This window comes from Octodon degus, unplaced genomic scaffold, assembly GCF_000260255.1.
Source record: "Octodon degus isolate 3935 unplaced genomic scaffold, OctDeg1.0 scaffold00025, whole genome shotgun sequence".
NCBI lineage: Eukaryota > Metazoa > Chordata > Mammalia > Rodentia > Octodontidae > Octodon > Octodon degus.
In genome coordinates this window covers 7,414,292-7,418,410 of record NW_004524601.1, presented here as the reverse complement: position 1 = coordinate 7,418,410, position 4,119 = coordinate 7,414,292, and the positions used below count along the sequence as shown (strand labels likewise).

Genomic DNA, 4,119 nt, shown 5'->3' with positions numbered 1-4,119 from the left:
CACAAAGATTTATGTTTTATATTGAATAATATTTCAGAGAGCAATGTTACACTGACTGCTCTAGCAGACCAGCAGGCTGATGATTAACTGAATGTTCACAGAGCACGTGACTCACGGTTTTGTGAATTTTGATCCTGATTCTTAGGAAGTTTAAAATTAGTGGTATTTATTTTCCTGTGCAGACACCGAGCATTCAGAAAGCTTCCCCATATTTTTTTCTGCTTAGGAACATTTAGAAAGACATCCAATAAGATGATAGGAATATGATAATTTACTGGCAGTTTCCTATGTCTGGTGTAATGTAAAGAGCACTCCAATCTCTCTCGCAGCCCCAGGAAATAAGCAGTGCTGTCTTTTGAGTGTTTTTGTTATTAGACAATTCATGTTGATACTTAAACCTCAATGCAGTGGTTGGAATTAGGTTCTTTAGAAAATGATAATTCATAATGTTTTCTACCTCTTGAATTAGATCAATGTCCCTAAAAATGTTGAAAGGCCACATGGTCCTTTTGTTTCTTCTGTCCTATTAGAATGAAGACATCATCCGCTTTTGTTTTGCTGCCCTGTGAGAATGCAGTAACTAGCTCATCTAGAAAACCTCGAGCCCTGACCTGAGACACAATCTGCTGGCTTCTTGAATTTTAATTTCCAGGTCGAAGAACTGTGAGGAGTAAACTTCTGTTGTTAGTAAAATACCTATGTGGTTGGATGCAGTAGCAGTAACAGACCAAATTAGGTATAATTGTTGTACCTACTTCAACATTAATGAAATTCATTGTTTATTATGTTAATTTTCTACAATACAAATAGAAATATAGAAACACAATATATGGATACAGCTAAATGCAGAATGGTGACTTTTCTCTTCAGGAGGCCATGATGTCCATGTCTAATAAAATAAAGAGACTATGTATAGGCAGAAACAGATCAGTCGTTAGCATCATGATCTGCCTAGAAATGATCTATAAATGCATTTCCCCCTGCCAGGAAAGTCACCATTAATCAAGTCATTATTCCCCACAGATTTGTATTCTCCAGAGTATCCAGGTTCTTCTCATAGGATAAAAATGACAGTATAGGTGGAAAAATCGAAAGTTTTAGTCAAAGAAGGTGGTGTTCACTTGCTGCTCACAACAGTTGATACCCCAGGATTTGGAGATGCAGTCGATAACAGTAATTGCTGGCAGCCTGTGATTGACTACAATGATCGTAAATTTGAGGATTACCTAAATGCAGAATTGTGAGTGAACAGAAGTCAGATGCCTGATAACAGGGTGAAGTGCTGTTTGTACTTCATTGCTCCTTCAGGACACAGACTTCCGCCACTAGATACTGAGTTCATGAAGCGCTTGCATGAGGAAGTGAATATCATCCCACTGATTGCCAAGGCTGACACACTCACATCGGAGGAAAGCCAAGAGTTTAAGAAACATATAATGAAAGAAATCCAAGACCATGAAATTAAAATGTATGAATTTCCAGAAACATGTAATGGAGAAGAAAATAAGCTGGTTAAAAAGATAAAAGGGGCTTACCTCTTGCTGTGGCGGCAGCAATGCTATCGTTGAAGTGAATGGCAGAAGGGTCAGAGGAAGGCAGCGTCCTTGGGGTGGGGCTGAAGTTAAAAATGGTGAACATTGTGATTTTAGAATTCTGAGAAATATATTGATAAGGATGCACATGTAGGACTTGAAAGATGTCACCAAAAACGTGCACTATGAGAACTACAGAAGAGAAATTTGGCAGTTGTCACAATGGAGTAGACAACAACAAGAACAAAGGGCAACTTAGTAACGCTAATGAAATTTAACTCTGAGTAGTATATATAACTTAAGAGCTAGTGAACATGACTGATAATATATGCCAGGCTGTCTCATTCTAGTAAATTTAAATTCTATCTAGTAGAAAGAAAAGGACAGCGTGGAAGGGTAAGAATGCCAGACAAGAGGACACCAATAAACAAGAACTCTGGACTTAACTGGATAATCTTATCAATGGCATAGGGGTTGATGTGTAGGTTACTAAGGGAGACATTGGGATTGGAGAGATGGTACTGCTTGGAAGAAGGAAAAGCAGAAACATCAGAGAGGAGGAGCTGACAATCAAAACTGGTTTGTCCATGTGGAGCTAGAAATTTTGAAATACAGAGTGAGCCATAATTTGGATGACTGGAAGGATTTCATAGTCTAAATTCTAATTGCAATGACATTTGGCTGATTGCAACCTTTTCAATTTAATTTTTCTTCTCATTTTTTTCCTTCAACTGTATCCACTTTGTGGAACATAACTATAATAACATCCACAAAATAATACAGCTGAAAATGGAATTTTGACATGATCATGTCCATGAACAACACATTATGTAGAACAGCTGAAACGGTCACCTCAGAATAGCAAGGCATGTAATTTTTAAAATAACTTCAAATCAAAAATCTTATAAATGAGAAAAGTAATACTAAATGATTTGAACAACTATTTATAAGACTGGACATAAAGTCAATGTTTAGCTGAAAGTATCTTTCTCCATTGCTTCAGGCAAGTCTTTCTTGTGTCAACATTCTCTGCCAGACATCAATCAGATGAATGACCATGTTAAGACACATTGTATTCAAATATACACTTTAAAAATAGTAGTTTACTAAGTGACTTAAAACATTTAAAAGTAATTTTAAGTATATTTCCTAGAAAAGTGGTTTGTCATCAAATTGATAATCATTTTTAACAAAAGTAATTTTCAATTAAAATTATATTTTGAAGACCTCATAAAATTACGATTTGCACATAAACATTTAGAATGTCAACAAACTTCTAAGGTAAATTATAGGCATAGTTTTGTCCACTAAAATTAGAAATTCTGTAACTCGAACAAACAAAAAATGAAGACACACTATTTTTCTCATTAAATGCTTGAACAGATTGTCACCATAGCAACTAACAGACAGATCAGGAGAAAATCATTCAGGTGCATATTCTGCAGGTAGCTCCCACTCTTACCATTTATTTTCAGTTTCATTACTTATTATTAGAAGCAAAACAAATATTAATGAATAAGAAACAGAAGTTCACTTCAAAAGCACTACTTTCTAAGTAGAAGTGAGTTACTAAATTGCATACAGGACAGCATTGTGATTGGAGAGATGGTGCTGCATGCTTGTAGTACCTAGTCTGTCTTATCACACTTAGCCGATTTAATTGAAATGACCTCATAGTGAGACTGTTCTCCTTCAACTGAGAAGATTTCTTTTTCATCCCTGCTTCTATCAGGCAGCAGTTCTCCTGGAATGTGTAGGTGATGTTCCTGTGGAATCACTCTCACACTAGCAGCAAGCTCACTGCTACGGAGCAGGCTCAGCACACCTGAAGCCCAGGCTCCAATTCAGCAACCATGAGAAGTTGGCTCAGAACTACTTATCACTGTTTATTTAATAATAATACCAATTGGTGTCATTCCCTGTCATGTACAATATAGCGCTACAGAATCATATCTAAGTCAAGAAAGCTCTGAGGTGTTTTACTGGAAGTTCTTGGATGAGCATGTAGAAACATACAGACCTTAAATAACTTGACAAAGATTTCAGTTACTAGTCACTGGTACTGGGATACCAAACTTGCTATTTATAAAAGGAAAGACTTTCCACATAATGTATTGCACCTTTGATACTATGTGTAGAACCTGAATGAGAAATTGGAAATGCTTCAGGGAGAAAGGTGATGACAGAGATAGTAATGCTACGCGATTATTTGTGGCTTTCTTCTCTATGGGAGTAGAGATAACATCCCCAGTCCTCTTTAGCTGCACATGTTGCTGATCTTAATCATTCTTGTTTTTTTTCACAGTTATATATTAATTTAGTCTTGTGACTGGATTCAAGGCAAAAAGAAACAGACATAAATGAGTTAAGTTTCCCTTGCAAATGATAATGCTTGCCTCTGCCTCCTGTACACTCGTACAAATGTTGAAAGAATGCAGCTTAGACTATGTAAAATGACAGCTTCATGACACCAGTAGTGCAGGTGCCAACCTGCCCTTCTGTCTGAGGTAACCTTGCCAGTATACTGTTTATATCTGAATGTTTGCATCGGAATGGGAGGAGAGAGACAGGGAGCGAGACAGAGAGA

General features: G+C 36.8%; 1 pseudogene; it reads left to right on the top strand.

Moving 5' to 3' along the window:
* Positions 1 to 968: 968 nt before the first annotated feature.
* LOC101582148 lies at positions 969 to 1,810 on the top strand (annotated as a pseudogene).
* Positions 1,811 to 4,119: the final 2,309 nt, after the last annotated feature.